Here is an 8,902-nt window from a genome sequence, read left to right on the forward strand (position 1 = left end):
TCCACCATAACCTCTGCCTCCCGGGTTCCTTCAAGCGATTCTCCTGTCTCAGCCTCCTGAGTAGCTGGGATTACAGGCATGTGCCACCGCACCTAGTTTTTGTACTTTTAGTACAGACGGGGTTTCACCATGTAGGCCAGTCTGGTCTCGAACTCCTGACCTCAGGTGATCCACCCACCCTGGCCTCCCAAAGTGCTGGAATTATAGGTCTGAGCCACTGCGCCTGGGCGCCTTGTATTCTTTTTTGGGGCTACCAAAACAAATGACCACGAACTGGGTGGCTTAAACCACAGAAATTTATTCTCACCCAGTTCTGGAGGCCTGAAGCTCAAAATCAAGATCTGAGCAGGCCGTGCTGCCTGAGAGGCTGTAGGGAGGACCCGTCCTGCCTCTTCCAGCCTTCCTGGGCTTGTGGCCCCATCACACCAGGCTCTGCCTCCATCTTCACGCCGCCTTCTCCTCGGAGTCTCTGTGTCTGTTCCCTCTTCTCTTCTCTTCTCTTCTCAGCACTTGTCATTGGATTTAGGGCCCATTCTGATCCAGGATGAGCTCATCTTGAGAGCCTCAGCTGTATCACACCTGCAGAGGTCTTGAGTCCAATAAGATCGCATGCTGCAGGTTCCAGGTGGACATATCTTTTAGGGGAGGCCACAACTGAGCAGTCCGGGCTTCCGTTTCTATGGCAACACTAAGAGCAACCAGTGAGCTCCGGTGAGCTCTGGAAGGGCAGGGTCTTGGTTGCATTTGTCTCTGGGCCTCCGGGGGCTACTCAGAAGTGGTGACAACATGAATAGCTCCATCTGCCACCGCTGCGAATGTCCTCTCTTGATGGTGCTGAGAGCAACATGCAAAGTGTAGGGGAGATGCAGACCCTACCCCCCATGCCAGCACCCCCAATACTGCAGCCAAGGGAGAGTTTCTGGCCCTGCCCTACCCCTCTAGGGTAAGCAGGTGAGCTGGCCAGCTTAGGAGAGAAAGAAAGCCCGATGGCTTGGATGTCTTTTGAAATTTTTCTTTTTTTAAGACAATCTTGCTCTCTTGCCCAGGCTGGAGTGCAGTGGTTCGATCATGGCTCACTGAAGCTTCGAGCTCCTGGGCTCGAGCAGTCCTCCCATGTCAGCCTCCTGAGTGGCGGGGACTACAGGCATGCACCACCACATCTGGCTAATTAAAAAAAAAATTCTTGTAGAGATGGGGTCTCACTGTGTTGCCCAGGCTGGTCTCCAACTCCTGGGCTCAAGTGATTCTCCAGTCTTGCCCTCCCGAAGCACTGGGATCACAGTTGAGAGCCACCACACTGGCCGTCTTTCGAAACTTTCCACCAAGCATAAAGAGTAACTATTTTCCACTGTCAAGGCTGAAGTGTTAAGTGCGTCTGTGTCGGCCACGCCCATCACCTTACCTTCCCAGGAATGCAGGGCCCTGAGACATCAGCTGGAGAACGGCACGTATGAGTTAGGTTCTCCAGAGAACCGGAGCCAACGAGATGTATACAGATGTGCAGGAAGAGGCTTGGCATGAGGAACTGGCTTACGTGGTTGTGGAGGCAGAGAAGTCCCAAGATCCTCCATCTACAGCCAACCCACACTCAAAGGACTGGGAACTGGAAGCCCATGGGGTAAGTCCTTCTCTGAGTCTGAAGGCCTGAAAACCAGAAGCACCAATATCAGGGAGCAGGAAAAGAAGGACGTCCCAGTTCAAGCCGAGACAATCCACCGCTCCTCTGCCTCTGCGTGCTCTTCCGGGTTGTACATGCCCACCTGTGTTGGTGAGGGTAATCTTCTCTATTGAGTCCAGCAACTCAAATGCTAATCTCTGCCAGACTCAGTGGCTCACACCTGAAATCCCAGCACTTTGGGAGGCCAAGGGGGGCCTATCACTTGAGGCCAGGAGTGTGAGACCGGCCTGGCCAACATGGTGAACCCCATCTCTACTAGAAATACACAAATTAGCTGGGTGTGGTGGCACATCCCTGTAGTCCCAGCTACTGGGGAGGCTGAGGCAGACAATTGCTCGAACTCGGGAGGAGGAGGCTGCAGGGAGCTGAGATCGCACCAGTGCACTCCAGCCTGGGTGACAGAGCAAGACTGTGTCTCAAAAATGAAAAACAAAACAAAACGAAAATGCTAATTTCTTCCAGAAACCACACAGACAGACCCAGAAACAATGATTTAGCAGCTATCTGGGCACCCCTTAGCCCAGGCAAGGTGCCACAGGGAAACAACGGTCACACTGCACCTGGTGGCACTGGCTCCTCTGGTGGCAACTCAGCTATGAAGCGGGGAACTGAACTAGCCTCATGGCGCTCTTTCCTATCATCTACGTTTTGATATCGTACAACGGGAACCCATTTGGGCCGGTAATTGGAGTGTGTCCATTTCAGTCTGTTCTAGGGATCACAGCATGCTTAGAGGGAAAACTCAGCCACGAAGGGAGGTGCCATCACAGTCCTCTTGATACTGTACCTTCCAGGAAGCCAAAGGATGTTTCCGGGGCAACCAAAGGGACAACGGCCACTGGACATGCTCTCTCTCTCTCTCTCTCTTTTTTTTTTTTTAGACAGGGTTTCACCATGTTGGTCAGGCTGGTCTTAAACTCCTGACCTGAGGTGATCCGCCCGCCTTGGCCTCCCAAAGTGCTGGGATTAGAGGCGTGAGCCACCACACCCGGCCAGGTGAAATCTCAAAAGGTGACTGGCCAGGCATAGTGACTTGTGCCGGTAATCCCAAAGCTTTGGGAGGCCAAGGCAAGAGGACTGCTTCAGTCCAGGAGTTTGAGACTAGCCTGGGCAACATAGCAAGACCACATCTCTAAAAAAAAATGTTTTTAATTAAAAAAGAAAATTAGCAGCCAGTGCGGTGGCTTATGGCTGTAATCCCAGCACTTTGGGAGGCTGAGGCAGGTGGATCATGAGGTCAGGAGTTCGAGACCAGCCTGGCCAACATGGTGAAACCCCACCTCTACTAAAAATATAAAAATTAGCCAGACATGGTAGCACATACCTGTAACCCCAGCTCCTTAGGAGGCTGAGGCAGAAGATTTGCTTCAACCAGGGAGGTGGAGGTTGCAGTGAGCTGAGATCATGCCACTACACTCTAGCCTGGGAGACAGAGTGAGACTCTGTCTCAAAAAAAAATTAGGTAGCTGGATGCAGTGGCTCATGCCTGTAATTCCAGCACTTTAGGAGGCTGAGATGGGCAGATCACAATTAGCTGGGCATGGTGGCATGTGCCTGTAGTCCCAGGAATTTGGGAGGCTGAGGCAAAAGAACACCACTTGTAGTCCCAGCTACTTGGGAGGCTGAAGTTGGAGGATTGCTTGAGCTCAAGAGGTCGAGCCTGCTATACTCCAGCCTTGGCAACAGAGCAAGACCCTACCTCTAAAGTCAAATCAGGCTGGCAGCGGTGGCTCATGCCTGTAATCCCAGCACTTTGGGAGGTCAAGGCAGGTAGATCACCTGAGGTCAGGAGTTCAAGACCAGCCTGGCCAACATGATGAAATTCCGTCTCTCTAAAAATACAAAAATTAGCTGGGCATGGTGGTGAGCGCCTGTAATCCCAGCTACTCATGTGGCTGAGGCAGAAGAAACACTTGAACCCGGGAGGAGGAGGTTGCAGTGAGTGGAGATCGTACCGGCGACAGAGCAGACCTCCGTCTCAGTAAAAAAGTCAAATCAAGGGGGCCGGTTGAGGAAAACAAAAAAAAAGTCTCATCAAATCAAAGGCAGCAGCTGAGAAGCACATTTGCCTTCAAGGAGGCTTCACACACGGCTGCCGAGAGAGGGGGTGGCCATGTGGGTCTCCGCATGGTGGCTCCCCAGAAGATCCCTGTTCTTGGAAGTGATGAGGATGTGAGATCATTTGTGTGGCGCTTTCTCTCTTTACCCCATGTGCCCCGCTCCCCTCTGTGAGGTCCATGGGCATGGTGGTGTGACGGGGGGACCTTGGAAGCACCAGGGAACAAGGCTGAGTCCTAGCTTGAAGCCTGCATCTCACTGTCTGTAGAACTAGGCAGATCTCCTCACTTCCTGCCAGTTGTCATGAGGCTCCAATGACAGGATGGGGAGAGAGGACACAGCACAGCAGACTGGGCTTTCGACCCAGGAGGGGCTGGGTGGCTCACCTACAGGCTTTACCTCCACTAGCAGTCAACTCCAGGCAAGCTGGGTTCTCGGAACCTCTTGATAAGATGCCGTGAGCACCTGAGGAGCATAGGCGCTGCCCACCGAATGGTGGTTACCAGATCGTGGAAAGCAGTGAGCTCACTGCCTGATGGATAGTGGGAGCCCTGCGTGTGAATCCTTTCCCTCCCTCAGTGGTACATGAGGAAGCCGTGACAGAAGGGATGAGGCTGTCATTGAGTGACCTGAGCTGGGTGGCCACAGGGTGGACTGCAGGAGGCCCAGGTGGGGACCGGCATCCATGAGCCGTCTTGGTTACCAACTCACCACACGTGGGTGGCTTCTACTTTTTGCGGCACACGGATGTTTAATGACTTACGCAGCCCAGCCCCAGCTAAAGCCACAGTATCCAGTCTACTGTGGACTCTAAATGATGAAGAAATCGTGTTTGGTCCACATGACTCATGACCCTTAGAATCCCTTACACTGCAGCGTGCGTGGTTCTGCGCATCCACGCACAGATGGGGGACTGTCGAACAGTTCTCGGTTCTGCGCGTCCACGTACAGATGCGGGGACTGTCTAACAGTTCTCGGTTCTGCGCATCCACGTACAGATGCGGGGACTGTCTAACAGTTCTCGGTTCTGCGCATCCACGCACAGAGGGGGGACTGTCGAACAGTTCTCGGTTCTGCGCGTCCACGCACAGATGCGGGTACTGTCTGACAGTTCTCGGTTCTGCGCATCCACGCACAGATGCGGGGACCGTCTGACAGTTCTCGATTCTGCGCATCCACGCACAGATGCGGGGACTGTCTGACAGTTCTCGGTTCTGCGCATCCACGCACAGATGCGGGGACTGTCGAACAGTTCTCTTTTAGGGAAAATTTTTTTTTTTTTGAGAGAGTCTCGTTCTGTCGCCCAGTCTGGAGTGCAGTGGCACAATCTTGGCTCACTGCAACATCTACTTTTCAGGCTCAAGCGATTCTTGTGCCTCAGCCTCCTGAGTGGCTGGAACTACAGGCATGCACCACCCTGCCCTGATCACTTTCGTATTTTTTTTTTTTTCAGTAGAGATGGGGTTTTGCCATGTTGGCCAGGCTGGTCTTGAACATCTGGCCTCAAGTGATTCACCCACCTCAGCCTCTGCCAAAGTGCTTGGATTACAGGCATGAGCCACTGTGCTTGGCCTGGGATATTTAAAAAAAAAAAAAAAAAAAAAAAAAAAAAAAAAAGTAAGACTCATCAATTGCAGCAAGATTTTTTTTTTTTTTTTTTTTTTGAGACAGAGTGCAGGGATGTGATCCCAGCTCACTGCAATCTCTGCCTCCCGGGTTCAAGTGATTCTCCTGCCTCAGCCTCCTGAGTAGCTGGGATTACAGGCACGTGCCACCATGCCCAGCTAATCTGTATATTTTTAGTATAGACAGGGTTTCACTATGTAGGCCAGGCTGGTCTCAAACTCCTGACCTCAGGAGATCCACCTGCCTCAGCCTCCCAAAGTGCTGGGATTACAAGCATGAGCTACCCAGCCAAGATTTTTATTTATTTATTGTTTGTTTGTTTTTAAGAGACAGAATTTCTCTCAGTCAAGCAGCCTGAGTGCAGTGGCATGATCATAGCTCACCGCAGCCTCGAACTCCTGGGCTCAAGCAATCCTCTTGCTTCAGCCTCCTGAGTAGCTGGGACTATACATGTGCACCACCATGCCTGAGTAGTTCTAATTTTTTCTTATAGAGACTGGGTGCTAAGTCGCTCAGGCTAGTCTCGAACTCCTAGCCTCATGCAGTCCTCCCATCTCTTCTTTCCAAAGTGCTGGGATGCCAGGTGTGACCCATTGCACTTGGCTAAGATAAATACTGAATACTCAGAGCCAAATAGCAGATGACTAAGGAGGGCTGATGTCTGCAGGGTTTACTCCATTGCATTGTACAGTGGACCTTGGCACCCCTAAAACAAGCATGCAGGTTGTCACCAGGATCAGGGGACAGCAGAACTTTGTCACACTGTCTTGCTGGGGTGTTGTACAAAAGCTGCCATGAGCGAACTACAGTGGGAGCTCCACTCTCCCAGGACACAGAGACGGAAGCAGGATCCAGGACTCGTGCCTCCTTGGTGCTCTCCTGCTACCAGGTGGCCTCTTCCTTCCTTCAAGTCCTCTGTCCCTTTTCCATTTCTCTCTGCCTCCTCTACCTGTTCCCGCAGGCATCTGGCCATGACCTTCTATGGGAGCTTCTGTTCCTCTTTACCACTTGAACCCTTCAAAATAGCCCCCATGCAAACTGGGATGTATATGACCTCCCACAGGCAACAGCAACAGTGGACTTTACCTACTTCCATTGTAAGATGCTCCTTGGAGGGTTGAAAATGACTCTGGGGGCCGGGCGCCGTGGTTCACGCCTATAATCCCAGCACTTTAGGAGGCTGAGGCGGGTGGATCAATTGAGATCAGGAGTTCGAGACCAGCCTGGCCGACGTGACAAAAGCACGTCTGTACTAAAAGTACAAAAATTAGCCAGGTGTGGTGGCAAAGGCCTGTGATCCAGCTACTCAGGAAGCGGAGACAGGAGAATCGCTTGAACCCAGGAGGCAGAGGTTGCAGTGTGTCGAGATAGTGCCTCTGCACTTCAGCCTGGGTGACAAAAGCAGGACTCTAAAAAAAAAAAAAAAAATGATTCAGAGGCAAATGCATTCGACATGGGCCCTGCTCTCTCCTGACCCACAAAGCTTTCTGTCTGGCCCTCTTGAGGGTCCTGACCTCATCCTTTCCTCTGAGTCCAGCCCTCCTCGGGAGTCTGACTTGAATGGTGCAAATCGAAGGCCCATGCAGAGTAAGACAATCTTGATGTGGCCACAGCATCCCTGGACAGATGGCGAGGAGCCCAGCCCTTTAGAAGCAGTCCTAGGGCTACACCATGATAATCAACGTGCAAAATGCGGCCACCCCTCTGAATGGTAACAACGGCAGCCGCCCCTCTGAATGGTAACAATGGCGGCCACCCCTCTAATGGTGGCAATATTTGAACCATCCTCCAACAGCAGACACCCACCAAGCGCTTACCCTGCCAGCTGGGTAAGTACTCTCTACACACGATCTTGGTGACTCCCCAGAACTGCTCTGGGAAGTAGATGCCCTTATTCCCCTTTTACAAATGGATCACCCGAAGCTCAGAAACATATCCAAGGATAGGAGGACACCAAGGCCCATCCGAGCTCACAGTGACAGCACTGAGTCCCACACCGCAGAGGGCGGGCCCGGCGTGCTGGCCACAGCCACAGCCACAGCCACAGCGTGGGGAATCTGCCCTTAATTACATAGCAGGGAGTGATCAGACGAGTTCTATCACATACCAACAGTGCAGGCCCCTCTGGCTCCTCTACCCAAGCACCTCCTGGTAATGGACGGAGGGCAGGGAGAGGAGGAGAGAGGAGACCTGGGTTCTGCCTTCCCCAGCCCCACTGTGCTGGGCACACGGAGGTCCACCTGGCGGTTGGCCCCTCTGGGCCTTGAGCCAGCCTGGCGCAGGCAATGTACTGTTCACTGGCATCTGGACCCATGTTTGTGCCTTAAGTGTGACAGGTGGCCCTGAGCCCAAACTCCCTGTGCTCCCTCTCCCTGTTTCCTGATGGAAGAAACCCTAGTTTTGGGCCCAGGCTGGGACTCAGACATTTTAGAAACCTGTGTTGGGCCAGTGGGTCAGGCCTCACCAGAAGCTCGTGCAGAGGCCAAGGAGCCTCCAGGAAATCACTCAGCCGTGGAAGGGAGGAGCTGGGCCCAGCGAGTTGACCTGGAAAAGTAACATGGCCTATGACATACCAACACCGCAGACTCCTCTGGCTCTTCAGACCCTGAGGCATGCGTACCCAGAGAGCAGGAGGAAACGGGGGGTGTATATATGCCATAAAGATGAGTTGATTGGCCCTATAAAACAGGACACAGGCACTGCTTTGGCCATGAGAGTAGCCACCAGTAGCCCAGAGAGATCAGATGCAGCCTCGTGAAGCCGTAGTGGCCAATTTGAGCGCACACATAGACTCAGCCTTCCGTGATACCTTCTCGGGGGCTGCAGCAAGGCCAGGGCGAGAGCTGGCCGGGTTATGACTGCCTTCTTCCCACGGTGGCAGCATGCACCAGAGAAAGGACATGGGCTCTGGGCAGCTGGGTTCTTTTACCGTCCGAGGCAGTCTTACTGCCCAGGCAGGAGTGCAGTAGCACAAACTGCTGCCTTCTTCCCTGCGGTTGTGACCTCCTGGTCTCAAGTAATCTTCCTGCCTCATTTTTTTTTAATTTTTTGTAGAGACAAGGTCTAACTATGTCACCCAGGCTGGTGTCAAACTCTTGGACTCAGCTATTCTCCTGCCTCAGCCTCCCAAACTGCGGAGAGGACAGGCATGAGCCACCACCCCTGGCCAGGAGCTGGATTCTAATCTCCTTCTCAGCACTTCCTTGTGTGTGATCTGGGGTAAGTTAATTAAAGACTTAAACTGGGAATGAGAATGCTGCTGCCCGCTGTGGTTTAAAATATGTCCACAACAAACTCTTTGATATTCCCCCCTTTAAGAGGTGGAGCCTCATCCCCTGCCCTTGAGTGTGGGATGGAATTAGTGACTCGCTTCTAAATAATCAGGCAGAGGTGGTACTGTACGACCTTGGGGACTGTGGTCATAAAAGGACTGTGGGTTCCTTCTTCTTCCCCTTCTTGATCTCAGATCCCTCCTCTGGCAAAAACCAGCTGCTATGTCACTAAAACAGCGTCGATCACTGGTGAAGACCAAATCCTCCA

General features: G+C 52.6%; 1 long non-coding RNA gene across 1 annotated transcript; it reads right to left on the reverse strand.

Moving 5' to 3' along the window:
- Positions 1-278: 278 nt before the first annotated feature.
- LOC128929235 (uncharacterized) lies at positions 279-7,928 on the reverse strand. The gene is made up of 3 exons (XR_013524547.1): positions 7,827-7,928; positions 6,449-6,771; positions 279-1,644 (listed from the first exon to the last, which is right to left on the reverse strand). It is a non-coding gene; the product is annotated as an uncharacterized LOC128929235 (long non-coding RNA).
- Positions 7,929-8,902: the final 974 nt, after the last annotated feature.

Source organism: Callithrix jacchus, chromosome 12 (genome assembly GCF_049354715.1).
Source record: "Callithrix jacchus isolate 240 chromosome 12, calJac240_pri, whole genome shotgun sequence".
Lineage (NCBI taxonomy): Eukaryota > Metazoa > Chordata > Mammalia > Primates > Cebidae > Callithrix > Callithrix jacchus.